The sequence below is a fragment of the Ammospiza nelsoni genome, chromosome 31, assembly GCF_027579445.1.
Source record: "Ammospiza nelsoni isolate bAmmNel1 chromosome 31, bAmmNel1.pri, whole genome shotgun sequence".
NCBI lineage: Eukaryota > Metazoa > Chordata > Aves > Passeriformes > Passerellidae > Ammospiza > Ammospiza nelsoni.
This window is the reverse complement of record NC_080663.1, coordinates 2,467,513-2,482,389: the sequence shown is the minus strand read 5'-3', so window position 1 is coordinate 2,482,389 and position 14,877 is coordinate 2,467,513. Positions and strand designations below refer to the sequence as shown.

General features: G+C 51.4%; 1 protein-coding gene and 1 pseudogene across 3 annotated transcripts in view; one reads left to right on the top strand and one right to left on the bottom strand.

The window, feature by feature from the left end:
• The window catches only part of LOC132085611 (class I histocompatibility antigen, F10 alpha chain-like), a 777,359-nt gene that overhangs the window by 225,650 nt on the left and 536,832 nt on the right, over nt 1-14,877 (bottom strand). The window lies entirely within an intron of this gene.
• LOC132085554 (uncharacterized) overlaps nt 1-14,877 on the top strand; it is a 560,373-nt pseudogene that overhangs the window by 366,335 nt on the left and 179,161 nt on the right.

The following is a 14,877-nucleotide window of genomic DNA, read 5'->3' as shown; positions in this document are numbered from 1 at the left end:
CTGTCTATCCCCCCGCCCCTGCAGGGGCAGAGAACTCCTGCCTTGGCTCACCGTAATGTTTTGCGGAGAAAAGAAGAAAACTCTACAACTTTGTCAAAGTTGTAAAGTTGGTATGTTTATTACAGCGCTGGATGCATGCGGAGATTGCTCTCTTCAAAAAAGGCATGCGTACCTCTGAGAATTTCAGGTCTCTTTTTATCTCTCTCTTAAATACATATGCATACAGTTTCACAATAGGTTCATACATATTCATTTTTATGGGTTTCGTGTGACATTTACCACTAGTTCCTTTGTATCAGAAAAAATTCCGAGGTCAGGTTGACTTGCCCTTACAGCAGTCTCTGTCTCCTTCTATCATCTTCTGTATCCCGCCTTTATCTCTGTCCTTCGCTGAAGTAACTCCACTGAGCTTAGACCTTGCAGTCTAGCTAAATAACTATGGTTTCTAACTACAGACTCAACTCAAAAATGTACATTTCACTTAAATGAAAATGGATTTCTATCCTGGAAAATTTTCACTTTGCTTCACTCACCCTGGGCTCTGCCTCAAGCTGTGCAAATTCCATCAGTGCCAGCAGGCAGAGCTTGGGGTGAGGGGCAGAGGGAATCAGCCCAATTCCTGCCCCGGGCAAGGGACCCAGGTACATTGTCCACACTTTGCCCAGCAGTGTTCATTTGCATTTCTAAAGCTCCTCTGCAGGCTGCCTGGAATGAAGCTTCTCTTCCAGGGCAGCCATCTGGTGAGTCACATGTGGCCCCCCCAGAATCTGCTTTTTAATAAAAAGTATTAACTATTTATGTTCAAAGTATTACAGTTAAATGTCTTCATTTTGCAAAATGCAACATAAAGGCGAACGTGGGAAAACCCAGACCAAAAATTGATTCTCACACTTCTGTCCCAAACCTACCTGACAATATAAAGTGGGAATATTATGAAAAATTTTTCCCATGTTGTAATTTTGTCACTGAAACTTCAGGGAAAACAAAAACTCTCCAAGAATCTCTTTAGTGTTAGAGAGTCAATACATTCCTTGGTTCTGGCCAGGATGTGCAACAGAAATAATTTCTTTCACAAATAGCCCAGCTGTGCAGAGAAAATCATTCCATGCCACGTGAGTTTTACAAGATTTTTCCGAAACTTTATGTAGTCTGGACCAATCTAAATCCACTGTTTTAATGTTCATTGCTTCTAAGTTGTGTAAGTTTTTAGTATTTGGTTGCCTGTTGGACCCAGATTTCTTCCCCTCTGATGTGTGATTTCAATCTCCACACTCCTGGATTCCCTTCTCAGCCTTTTCCAGCCCAGGTGTCTCCAGCTCTGCCGGGGGCAGTGCGTGGGGTAGTTGTTGGTTGTTGTTTGCTGATGGGTATTCCCAGTCTGTTTGAATGTTAAACTCATCTCCATTGAGTGGTATAACACCCTTTAAATAAAAGCTTTAAAATTCATTTCCCAAAGGCAAAGACAAACCAAGCCTGAGCAAAGAAATAAGATTTAAAAGGAACAAACTCGGTACATTTTGCAGCACTGCAATGGCAGGCAGCCCAGAGTGTGGGTGTCAGTGAGCCCCAGAGTGGAATTGTGCCGTGGTGTTCCCCAGCAGCTGTGGCAGTGCAGGCCCAGGCAGCGCTGAAGCTGCAGCAGTGGCAGCAAGGCTTGGCCCCAGTGGCTGGAGATGGCAGAGGGGGGTGGCCAGGATTGCAGAGGATTCCAGGCGAGGATCTGTGGGCAGGCGCAGGGGCTTGGCCCGCTGTGGAGCCCTGGCTGCTGCTGCGTTGCCTTCAGGGCAGGCTCAGGGGCGGCCTCCCATCCTCCTGCTGCAGGCGGGAAGTGCAAATCTCCGGGGCTTCAGAGCCCTTGAGGCCAGGCTGAGGGGTCCCCCCGTGTTGAGCTGTGCTGGCGGCTGTTTCTGGCCTCAGGGACACTTGGCATGGGCCCCTTGGCCACCAGTGGTGCTGCTTTGCTCTCCTTAGGCAGGAGCCGATGTCCTGGCTAGGTGTTGGCAGCAGCAAAGTGCCAGGGCAGGCTCAGTTCCAGCCCAGCTTGCTGTGGGAGAATATCCCTTGATATCTGCTCCAGTGGTTGCTGAAGCAGTGAGAATTGCTTTTGCCCCCCTGTTAGGTGCCATGGTGTCAGCAGAAGATATTGAAGCCTTCCTGCTCAGGGCATTTCAGTGCCAGGCTCTCACAAGCACCCACAGCTCCACGGGTTGAGCTGAGCATGGGGCGATGACCTGTGCTGTGTCTGATTCCCTTTCCTTCCCTCCACTGGAACAGGGTGTTGCTTTTAGACGCCACTTGTCCTGGTTGCTTCAGAGTACTTTGGAGAGGCTCCATATCTAATTTTCGCTATTTTCCTGGGGCTGCCAGAACTTCAGGGTTCACTTCAGCATAGGCCTGGACAGACATTTGACACAGAGGTACAACAGAACCGGCCTCTGTATCCCTTTTTATAATATTAATTTGTGTTATGAGTTTAGCGATCAAATCCCTTCCCAGTAAATCATGATAACAATTACGAGCAAATAAAAATTCACGCATTTCAAACCCATCTCCCGGATCTACTTACAGTGATTGAATAAAACCATACATCTTTCCCACTTATTCCCTCACTAATTAAACATATTTTTAGCAATTTCCCCCCCCTTAGGTCTAAGATTTAGAGTGGATTTAGAGGCCCCTGTGTCCATCAGGAAATGCCTCCTCTCAATGCAGACCCACCCTGAATGTTCTCAAGGGCTGCAGTGTGGAGGGTCCCTGGTGTGATGGGAGCTGTGGCAGCCCTGCCAATCCATGTCCATCAAGGGGTGGACTTGCTGGTCCTCAGGGTGCTGCTGTCTGTGCTTGCAGTGTCCGTGTGCCCTGCAGCTGGAGCCCTAGTTCCTTGCCAGGGGCTGTTTGGGTGGACTCTCCCCTGCCAAGGAGGGCAATGCCTCTGCCAGGTGCTTGTGGCCGAGCCGTGCCCTGGGTGCTGGGGCCCCCTTGGGCCCTGGGGTTGATCCCTCAGGGGCTGTAGGAACTGTGCCCTGGCCTTTGCCTTCAGCTTGGCCTTTTGCTACTCCCTTCTTGCACTCACCTGCTGTGCCTTTGTGCCCAAGTGCTGCAGAGCCTTCTTGTGCCCCTCCTGCAGCCCCCTCAGTGCCTGTGGGTGCTTGTCTTGCTTTACAAGAGAGGTGTCTGCTTGGGAAGGCAGAAATAGCCTCTCTTGGAATGGAGAATGCAAATCCCGTCCCTCTTCATGTTTAGAATAGTGAAATCAAGGGGCTCTCAGGCAAAGATATGGGAATAGGAATACCAGTTCTTTACTAGTGTGTATAATAAAGCAAACAAACACCAACAGCTGCGGCACTGACAGCAAACAGAGCCCGGACCCAGTCCCGGCCTTTGGGCTGCGGCGCTTTGCCCTTGGGTGCAGTTCTGGGCACGGCCGGCAGGGGCGCTGGTGGCTCCCGTGGGGCGGGGCAGCGCATCCCTCCCATGGGAACCTCTCTGAACGGAAATAGAGCAATCCCTTCAGCTAACTCTTTCACTTTTTTACTTTCTCTAGCCTTTCTCCCATGTTTTGGGAAAGAATTTGGAGAGGGCTGCCTTTTAACTGAGCTACTAGTGTTTCGATAAGGTGCTTCCTGTAGAGAGAGAGAGTTTCCCTGAACAGCCAGAGCTGTGGTTACCAAGGGGACGCAACTCAGAGCAGGACAGGGTCAGGGGAGGATATCCCGCCGAGGCTCGGTGGGAGTGTGGGCAGGGTCTGCTGCCAGAATCACCAGAGGGGGATCTTCCCGTGGAGGCCGAGGCGGAGCGTGGGTAGCCCCCACATGGCTGATGGTGGCTGATCCGGCAGCTGCCGGCAGAGCAAAGGCAGGTGGGAGAGCCCGGCAGCAGCGGCGGTGCCCAGCGCAGGTGGCACGGGCAGGGCAGCCGGGGATGGGATGGCTGGGACCCTCCCTGGGTGCGGTGGGCGCAGTGACCTCGGAGCAGGCGGCAGGACAGAGCAACCCCCATCTTCCCCAGCATGGCCGGCAGAGCGGCCGCGGGCCAGGCAGTGGGAGCAGGGCACACAAATTGAGCGACAGCGCCGGGGCAGGTGGAGCTGCCCTGGGCAGTGAGGCCGCACCTGGGATGGAAACCGGGGCAGGCGGAGCTGAGGCGGGCAGCGAGCCGGGACCCGGGACAGGCGCCTGGGCCGCGAACGGAGGGGGCAAGACCTGCAGAGGATCCCACTCTCTGATTTTTCTTCTTGTTCCCTTCCCTTTCATATCCCTTTTTGTTTTCTTGTTTTTTCTCAGAGGTTTCTGATATTTTAAACATTTTTTCTTCTAAAATCTCCTGTCTAACATATGACATATTCTCTTCTAGATTAAATGGGTTTTTTTGCAAATAAATCCAGAGCCTAGCAAATCTAAACTTCTGCTTGGATACTTTGAAATGCTCAATGTGCTAACTCATGGCATCCTAATGTTTTTTTTTTTTCCCATCACCTTTTTATTTATCCTTTGGCAAATTAAGCATCTTTCAATTACTTGCTTTGCTACTCCAAAATCGCAGTACACCCATAGTTCCTTAAAAAATGGTCACACAAAGCTTGAGTACCCCAGTGGGTTTTCTGATGCATGTCTTCTAATATTTTTCTAATGAGCACATTTTATTGAGTAATTGTCTTCCATCATGAAGTTTCCATTTCCCTGATTTATCTTGTTCATTTCCTGTCTTGTTGTTATGGTTTGGGCCTGGCAAAGCCAGAGCCCCCATGAGTCTACCTCTACCTGATATCTGCTGTGAGATGTGAGCAGGAATAAGCAAAGCAGGCTTCAACTTAAACATAAAGAAAAGTTTATTAGCTAGACTACACACAATTACTAAACTACACACAATTACTAAACTACACATACACAAAGGGAAAAAAAAAAGAAATCACAAGGAGAATGAAAGCTACACAGAAACACTTCCCCCTCCTCCTCCAGATTCCAGTACAATTCATCTCCCAAAATTATCCACACTCCCAAAATTATTCACACTCGGTCTGGCACCACCCTTTAGAAAAAAATCAAATCTTCAGCTTATGAAGAGTAGACGGAGTCCTTCCTTGTACCACGGACTTCTTGTCACAATTAGCACCGCCCGGAGTCCTGCTATCTCGTGACATCTCCTTTCCATGCCAAGGTGTGCTCTCACCACCAGACATGGGATGACGCTGAGGCCTGCTTTCAGGGTGGGCCTTTTAAGGATGCCTCGTCTCGTTCCAAGCAGAGCACACTCTCATCTCTGGGACCTTTGTCCCCCCCATTTCTTCTATACCCCCTGGGGCCGAGGGGTCTCAACACCAAACTCTCCTGGCTCCGAACCTCTGCTTCCCCCTGCAATGCAGCCTCTGTATCACCAGGAGACAGTCCATGGATCTACAACAAAAGAGTCCAGCAAAGTTGCCACTCCATCTTCCCCCATTCCTTCAACATTTCTCTTTCTCTTTGCCAGACCCCCTTACTGGCCTGTTTCTTCCTTCATCTTCCACTCTTATCCTTTTCCTAGGAAAGGTAATGTTCCGTGAAGCTCTCACTATCCACAAGGGTTAAAGGCTCTCTCAGGCCGCTGGGCTGCTCGCTGCCCCCCCCCCTTCTCCTCTCAGCTGTGCTGCCGGCTCATGATATCAAGTTTCAAGGTAACAGGGTAACAGCACAGGCTGCATTCTCTCCGTCTCCAAAAAGGGGGAGGGGGGGGTAAACAGGTCGCTCGATGCTCCCCCACCCTTCCACCGAATCCGGGCCTACCGTATATGGGCCACGTGGCTTTCCCCTCCTCCAGCCCAGCCAGCAACTGGGCCGGGGGAGGGAGGCCCAACCATCCACGCCGGAAATCCCAAGAGGGCTCTGAAGGACAAGAGCCCTACTTTTAACTCCTTGGGTTTGTAGTCTCGAGAGGCAGATCCAATGCCCCACTGGTCAAACCAGGTGCTCATCTTAAAATCCGAACACCCATTGGTAACCACAGCAAAACAACATATCCCAGATGTCCCATTTCCGGTCAAATCACGACACTTGTTTAATTCTTTTTTCTCAGCTTCCTTAAACTCTGGAATTTCCAGTTTTTCCTGGTTTGGAGTTAATATTAACATAACTCTTTCAGCTCCATTTTCTGCTGCATCCTTAGCTTCATGATCCGCCAAATTATTTCCTCTTCTTTCTGGGGTCTTTTCCTTTTGGAGTTCCCTAATATGTACTATAGCTATCTCTTTTAGGTAACTGTAGTGCCTCTGAAATAAGTTCCTCATGTACTAGTCCTTTTCTTCTTGAATTAAGTAATCTTTTTCCTTTCCAAATTTTTTAAAGGTATGTACTGCTCTAAAGGCATACCTTGAATCAATATATATAGTTCCTTTATTTTGTGTTAAATATTCTAGTGCTCTTTTTAAAGTATATAATTCACAAGTTTGAGCTTACTAGTTTAAGGTTAATTTCCCTTTTTCCATAGTTTGCATGTTTTTCCCATCGACTACTGCATACCCTGTATTTTCTCCTTTTGCAAGGAGTTGTATCTCTATTTTTTTTTTCTTTTTTCCCCCTGTATCCAACTTACAGGTTTTCTGTGTCATTTTTCAAGATCTTATCTATTCATCTTCTGCCTCTATTTTTCGCATTCACTAACAACCAAAATACCACTTTTCTTTCAACTACACGCAGAAAAATAAAAAACTTTTTTCTCACACTACTTTCAGTACAATACACCTCCCTCCAAGGAGATATAGTGAAGCTTAAAATACAGAATCCACATTACCTATACTTTCATTCATCTACATTCACTCACTTTTATTTCTTATTCCCTTCCACACATTCTTTCCCACCCTCAGGACACAGAGTGGATCCCTGTTGACAGAGAATCGCGGGTCCCTCTGGCCCCCCCTCACCTTGGGGTGGCCTCTGGGTCTCAGTATCTCCGGGCCTCCTGGGAGGGCCCTGACTCTGCTGCCTCCGGTGCCGGTGCCCTTCACCTGTGAGGCTGATTTGTGTGTCACTCACACTCTTTAGCCACGGCCCCCTCACACGCCCTGGGGACAATGGCTCGTTTGCAGGTCACCTGTACCTTATGCCACAGCCCCCACACGCCCAGGAGAACAATGGCTCATTTGTGGGTCACACACTCCTCTTTCCACAGCCCCCCTTCCCACCCACCTGGGAAGCTGAGGCTGCTTTTGTGTGTGACTCACTCTCACACACAACAAGACAACAATAAGGTACCTTTTGTTATGAATGATCAAATCGAGAGCCAAACTTATAGGAAAAATTAGCAAAGATTTATTAATTTGTCTGTGCGACTGAAGTTTGGTCGTCAAAACCAGGACAGCCAAGGGTCAGCGTCGAGCCCGGGTTCGGTGCTGGGTGAACATGGATCTGAGCTCTGAATGTCAGAGTCTCCCCCTGTTCACAAATGCTGCCTGACGCAGCGAGTTCTTTTACAGTTTATTCTGCTCGAGGCAGAGATGACTGAATGTTCTTTGTGTCTCTTCCCATGCATAACCGTGTCTTTACCTGTGCAGAGGTGGACAAAGACTCAGTCCAGGTGTCTGATGTTGTCAGTAGACTCTGGGGAAGTCAGCATTCACATGCATCAGGGTGGGGCTCTGGATCATCGTGGTAGCTGTATAATCGTCGAGGCAATAATCACTCTTGGCTGGACCTGGTGACCCGGGGAAGCCAGCGATTATCGCCCTGGAAGTTTCTATTCTTTCATTACAAACCCCGATGTTTATCTCAACCAAGTCCAGGAACTAGATGTATATGAATAAGACACTGCTCCCTGCCAGGATGGTCAAGAGACATAGTGTGGGTTTTACAATATTTTAGACATTACTAGCATGAATTATCTCTACCATATACTACACTTTCACATCACCTATTATAAGTTTAGGTGTTTCTGGCCAGTTCTGGTGCTCGTGGATATCCCTCAACCCAGCTGTGTTGTCCAACCCCAGATGCTCTTGAGCATATCCTCAATCCGGCAGAATTTTGCACAACCGTGGATGCTCTTGGGATGTTAATTCCTCAACCCAGCAGGTATTAATTCTGGATGCTTTTGGGCACTCTTATCCCTCAATCCCGCAAAATTTTTAGGAGCCCATTTTGTCCCATTTCCTAGTGGATTGGGCTCAGAAACTCCTCTGCTCCCTTGCTCCGAGGGGTCCAGCCCCTCTTTGAGACCCAGTCCCAGTTACCCCGGGGGATTCTCTCACTCCTCTTCTCACTCGCTGTGTCTCTTTGCTGGCTGCTTCCCTTGAGGAAAGTTGGAAACGCAGCGTGGGAGACTCCAGCACTCACTTTGCAGGTCTGAGACAACCAGCCCTCGTCTCATTCACAGCCCAAAGCAGAGAATGAGGGGAGAAGCAGCCCAGGAGCCCAAACAGCCCTGGCATCCTGAAATGGGGAGAGTGAAGCGGGGGGAGCTTTTGGCATTGGTGGGACTGCCAGCAGCCTGGGCAGGGCGGGCACTGAGGAGAAGGGGGACCCCCAATCCAAGCAATATCCTAGCAGCTGGGACAGGGGGAACCCCCGAACACCAGAGGGGAGGGATCAGGGACGGGGAACTCCTGGAAGGCTTTTTCAGGGCTGAATCTTGGTGTTTGGGAGGTTTTTGTGGAGCCCAGATGGCCAGTGACTTGTAGAGATGGACTTGGGCAGAGGGACCTTCAAACTCAATGTGTGCTGGGGAAGATGAAACAGGAAAGCCTTATAAATAAGATTGTCTGGCAAAAGATTTTGTGAACAGAAAAAGTATAAGGAAGATTGAAATGAAAGCAAGCTTTGAGATACCTCAGTTAGTGAACAACTGGAAAACAATGGTGTGGCCCAACTGAAGGTAATCCCCTTTTGATGAAACAATTCCCTCTGCTTGCAGACAGATCCAAGGGTCAGAGCAGACCTCACTAGCTCAATAGAAAGGGTCCAAGGAGGAGTTTTTAGGGTTTAAAATGTAACACAGTATGGTGATCTAATGATTTTTACAGGCTGTATGTAAATGCTGTAGGATTTGCATCTGGTACCAGATTGGTTAGTGAGAAATAGAATATTCAACACAGAAGAAAATTTATTGTATTGTAACGGGAACCTTACTCTCTTATGCTCTTCTCCTCTTACTCTCTTACCCTCTCATCCTCTCTACCCCTCTCTTCTCTGGGGCCTGCTCCGAGCTGTGCCTGGCAGCTCCCAGCAGGGCCCTGCACCCAGGCCCTTTGCATAAACCAGAGCTCTCTCGTCTCCGTCCGGCCTGACCATCCTAGCCCCCGACCCTCCTACAAACGCTCTCATCCCTTGTTTTCCCCAAACCAGGATTTCCCATTGCCAAGGACTGGGAAGCTGCGAGGAAGAGGAAGATGAGGACACTGAGGCAGGTGAGGAGGAAGTCAGTGCCCCTTTCCCCTCTGTGCTGCTCCATCTCCCAGCCCAGCACAGCCCCGGCTGCGGCTCAGCCCTGGGGGGATCTTCTTGCCCTTGCCTGTGGCACAGAGGCAAATCCCATCCTGTCCTTGTCCTTCCTCCCCCAGAGCAGGAGCTGAGCATGGAGAGCAGGGAGGACAAATGCCCGCGGCAGAACCTGGTGGAAGAGGCCGTTTTGAGCGGCTCCATGGCGCAGGAAGCCAAGGGGGAGGAAAAGCCCCGGATATGCCGCACGAGGAGGGGCTGCAAACGCAGCTGGCGGGGATCTGAGGGGGAAAGAGCCAGCCTGGGCCGGGAAGGCGGCCGGAGATGGAGCCAGAGCTCGGAGCTGGTGCTCCATGAGCAGCTCCATGATGGGGAGAAGCCCCACACGTGCGTGGAGTGTGGGAAGAGCTTCAGCCAGAGCTCCAGCCTGATCAGGCACCAGAGGATCCACACTGGGGAGAGGCCCTACAAGTGTGGAGAATGTGGGAAGAGCTTCAGAGAGAGGTCCCACCTGATGAAGCACCAGAGGATCCACACTGGAGAAAGGCCGTGCAAGTGTTCCGAGTGTGGGATGTGCTTCAGCCTGAGCTCCAACCTTATCTGGCACCAGAGGACCCACACTGGGGAGAGGCCCTATGAGTGTTCCAAGTGTGGGAAGGGCTTTCAGACCAGCTCCAATCTCCTCCAGCACTATCGGATTCACAGAGAGGAGAGGCCTTTCCAATGCCCCGACTGCGGGAAGGGATTCAAGCACAACTCCACCCTTGTCAAGCACCGACTCATCCACACTGGGGAGAGGCCCTACGAATGTGATAAATGCAGGAAGAGGTTTCAGACCAGCTCCCATCTCCTCCTGCACTATCGGATTCACAGGGAGGAGAGGCCCTTCCGCTGTCCCGACTGTGGGAAGGGATTCAAGCACAACTGCAACCTCATCACCCACCAGCGCATCCACACTGGGGAGAGGCCCTACGAGTGTCCCCAGTGTGGGAAGAGCTTCTCCAGGAGCTCTAGCTTGACCCAACACCAACGGAGGCATTGGTAAGGGAAGCCCTGTGAGTGCCCCGAGTGTGGGCAGAGCTTCGTGCGCTGTTCCAGCTCCATCCCCCACTGGAGGAGGCACTTTGGGCACAGCCCTGGTCACTCACATTCCCCATGATCCATGTTGGGAACACACCTGGCTGCTTTGCCTTTTGGTTTGGCGTTAATTTTCCTCTGCTTCACCTTCATCCTTTAAAAACACCCAAAACTGTGTTAAATGAAGGAAGTTGATTGAATATATCTGAAGTTCCATAATTTTTCAGTTGTTTTAGAGGGAATTTAGGATTTGGGGACGCGTTCTCTGTCGAGTACTGCTTTTGCTAAGAGGAAGGAATTTAATCTCACCCTTCTTGTGTTGCTAAGAACTCCTTCCCTGACCCAAACCCCAACTCCACCCTTGGGATACCCTGTAATAATTCCACAGCCCTTCCTGTGCCCTGCCTTTGGGGGTTAAGAAATGGATTCCCAAAGGATCATCCCTATTCCCGCTGTATTCCAAGAGGATGCACCTGTTTCCCTGGATTCCCAGAGGATACTGACTCTGCCACTGGTTTTTTTTTGTTTGTACTACTGCAGTTCTATTTTTAATTTTTCCTAATAAAAAGCTGTTATTTCTACTCCCATATCTTTGCCTGAGAGCTCCTTGATTTCAAAAGTATTTAATATTTTTATAGTGTATAGTAATAATTATAATAATAATAGTAGTAGTAGTAGTAGTAGTAGTAAAAGGGAGGGAGTTTACATTTTCTGTTTCAGTGGAGGCTCCTGAAATGGGGAGACACCCCCAAGGATGGGCCATGTAAAATAGTTCCTGAAATATGTAAATTATTTTATGGATATGCAACAGGCTGATGTAATTAAAACCAGATTAATTAGGGGTGTCCCCAAAAATAACTGGGGGGTCTTGGTGGCGATACCAACCTATGCTCGATGGTCCTTGTCTCCCATTACATCAGCCTGTTGCATATTCATCCACATTTTGCATATCCATGAAGTACTTTACATATTCCAGGAACAAAATTGGCTTCGTCCTGTTTGTGGGTCCCACCTCCCTCCCAGCTCAATTTGGGGCATCCCATCCCCCTCCAAGCTCAATTTTGGCGTCCCTCTGATTGCCTGGAAATTACCCCGTGCGGTCTCTGAGTATTTACCGCAGTGAGAGGCCTTGGTCTGTGGCTGGCAAGTGATGAGTCAGAGTCGGGCCGGGCGCTGATTGGCTGAAAATCGCTGGGCGGTGCCAGGGCTCTGAGTTTGTGCCCAGCAAGTGATAGTCATCAGTGCTGCGCGTTCTGATTGGTCAGGATCTGTTTGGGGTGGGGACGTGAAGAACTGGAGTATATTTGGGGTGTATTTGGGTTTATTTATGGACTATTTAGGGTTTATCTTGGGTTTTACTTGGTTTGTTTGAAATTATTTGGGTTTGTTTGGAAGTATTTGGGCTTCTTTGGGCTTATTTGGAATTATCTGAGGTTCTTGGGGTTTGTGTTGTTGTATATGGGTTTTTTTTAGGTGTACTTGAAATCATTTGGGGTTTTTTGACTTAATTTGGGGTGTTTTTTTGTTTTTTTTGGGTTATTTGGATTTGTTTGAGGTATTTGGGGGGACTTTTAGGTATTGTTTGGAGTTACTTGAGGTTTATTTCGAGTATTTTGCGGTTATTTGGGATATTTGGGGTAATGTGGGTTCAAAATACTAGGAATGTTTCTCCTGCAAAAAATGTGAATTTTTCCTTAAAAATTTTTCCTTAAAATTTTTTTCCCCAAAACACCAGGAATGTTCCCTTAAAAATCCCCGGCTTTTCCCAGCCAGTAGCGGGGCACTCCGCCACAAACCATCCAATCACCGCGCGTCTCCCCTCAGGAACACCGGCCTCCCCGTGTGCCGATCCAACCAATCACCGCGCGCCTCTCCACCGCCCGCCTCTCACGCGCTGAACCAACCAATCACCGCAGGTCTTCCCTCACCTACTCCCGCCTCTCGTGAGCTAAACCAACCAATCACCAGGCATCTCCCCTCAGCAACACCCGCCTCTCTTTTGTCAATCTAACCAATCACCTCTTGCCTCCCCTCGGCAAAGCCCGCCTACCCCGCCCCTCTCCTGTCAATCACCGTGCCCTCTACGAAACCAACCAATCACCGGGCGTCTCCCCTCAGCAACTCCCGCCCTCCCTGTGTGTACCAGCCAATCAGAGCCGAGCCCAAGGCAGCGCCCCCTGATCCCGGGACCGGGCATGGAGCGGGCGCCCCCTCCCCTCCCCGCCCCCCGGGACCACCTCAGGGACCCCCAGGAGCCGCCCCGGGCTCGGGCGGGTCCTGCGGGAGGCGCTGGAGAGAGCAGGGGAGGCGCTGGGAGAGGACGGGGGGTTCCGGGAGCTGCTGAGGAGGCGCAGGGACAGGTGAGGGGTCCTGGAGGGGTCGTGAGGGGAATTTGGGGAGCAGTCTTGAGGATGTTTGGGGGGGATTTGGGGAGGGTCTGGGGGGAACTTGAGGGGGTTTTAGCGGGGGGTGCTGGGGGGGCTTTGGAGGGGAATTTGAGGAGGGGTCCTCGGGGGGTGTCACGATCTGTCCTCACGGACGGGTTTTGTGATGGTTTGTGGATTTGATCTCAGGGTGCAAAAAGAACCGACACGGTACAAGGGGGTTTGCAATGATAATCGAAACAAATGCACCTTTATTGAATGACCACAGCGAAATGCGATAGAAGGATTAAGGGAGAGAAAAAGATGGGGGAAGAGAGAGACAAAAGAGAGAGAGAGAGAGAAGGAGAGAGGGGATAGAGCTACCAAACGTAGAGACGAAGTCCTTTGGTCCAGTCCAGTCGAGGATCCACTGTTACGTCGGGGAGATCTCGAAGTCTCGTTAACTCAGAGGTTTTTATTATGATAACTCTATTGGCAATTGCAAGGGAGGGGAAACAGATACAATAAGGAATAGATGTAACAGGTAGTCCATGCTCTCAGCAACAAACGAGAGCCATTGTCTTTTTGGTCCAGCAGTCACAACCTGCAGGCAAACATCTCGCTTTGGTCAGCTTGCCTCCCCCACACACCTGCCCCGGGCTGGGGGTTTCAGTCCCAGTCCTTGGAAGGAGCAGAGGGGCCTTTTCACATGGAGCTTCCATGTCTCAGTCCTTGATGGAGAGGCTCCTTACATCTCAGTCTGTCTGTCACGGTGGTTGTAAAACAGGTGAGGGTCTTCTGTGGGGGGACCACCTGAAACTCAGGAGAAGTCGAGCCAGGCCGAGAGGTGGGACAGCTCCCAAGGCTGTTGTTGCACAAAGGGCACGGTGCCCCTTCTTCTTCTCATTGGGCTCAGTGTAGTACACAGCAAACAACACCTGTGAAAACAGCAACTGAACACTGTGCTCTGGGGTCTCTGTGTCTTGTGACATGTGAATTTCTCCTACGGAGGAGACAGGGGCAAGGGGGTCTTCTCTTCAGTGGTCCTCAAATGACAATCGTGAGGCAGATGAGGGAAAATTCTGACAGACTCTCACAAGCCCTCACCCTTTGCCCCCTCCCTTTTTCCACACCCCTCCCCATCGCCCCCAGTAAACGGCCCCGGGGCCAACTGGGAAGTTTTACTGGGAGCACTGGGAGCAGGCACTGGGCGGGGGCAGAGCGCCAGCGGGGCTGGAGGGGACACGGGACCCCCCAAAATCAGCGGAGCGGGGACGGAGCGGGGGGTCCCGGCCGGGCCCGAGCCCACGGGGAGGGGCTGCGGCCGCCGCCGGCTCAGGAGCTCTGTGGGCAGAGAAAAGGGGGTGACACCGGGCTGGGGCCCCGGCGGGAGCGCACACGCTCTGCCACGGGGGGGGGACGCCACCCCCGGCACCCGCCCTGACCTTCTTGCGCAGGGAGAAGCCGAGCCCCAGCGCCAGGAAGACGAAGCCCAAGACGAAGCCCCCGATGCCCGTCAGCATCTTGCTGCGGGCGGCGTCCAGCGGCATCTCTGGGGGGTCCGCAGGGCTCAGCACCCCCAAAACCTCTCACCGACACCCTGAGCCCCTCCCAGCGCCCTCCCTGTGGCAGCCAGCCCAGCCAGGACCCCCTGAAATCTCTCCCCAATCCCTTTTTGTCCTGGCCAGGAGCCACCAAAGCCCCTCCCGTCCCTCTCAGCATCCCACAGCCCCCTCCCAGGTGCCCCCAGCGCCGCAGGACCCCCAAAGCCTCTCGCAGTCCCTTGGCTGCCCCAGCAGGACTCAGCCAGAGCCCTCCCAGTCTGTGCCCAGCACAACCGAGCTCATGGCGAGCCCTGCTTTGCCATCGCCGATCTCCTTCCAGCCCCTCGGGGCTCACTGCGATCCCTCCGAGTCACACCCAGCATCCCCCCAACCCCATCCCACCCTCCCCAGCATCCCCCAAACCCCTTCCCAGCCCTTGCCCAGCCCCCAGCCCCTCTCCCACTTCCAGCCCGGCTCTCTCCAGCTCCC